Here is a 300-nt window from a genome sequence, read left to right as displayed (position 1 = left end):
CCGTAGGTGAGAAATATCAGGTTCATGACCAAATGCAAGTTACAAAGGTGAATATTGATAATAGGCAGTTGGTCTTATACGAACCAATGATGCAACATGTAATATGGCATGACCCCAAACAGAAGTTGGGAGTTTTGTTTTCATTAAGTAATGGTCTAGCAATAAATTGTAGACGTTTAATAAACGATTCCGCTAAACCATTTTGTGTATGAACATGTGCAACTGAATGTTCAATTTCAATCCCAATTGACATACAATAATCATCAAATGCTTGTGATCTAAATTCACCAGCATTGTCAA

Source organism: Olea europaea, unplaced genomic scaffold (genome assembly GCF_002742605.1).
Source record: "Olea europaea var. sylvestris unplaced genomic scaffold, O_europaea_v1 scaffold878, whole genome shotgun sequence".
In the NCBI taxonomy this organism is placed as follows: domain Eukaryota; kingdom Viridiplantae; phylum Streptophyta; class Magnoliopsida; order Lamiales; family Oleaceae; genus Olea; species Olea europaea.
This window is presented reverse-complemented; position numbering follows the sequence as displayed.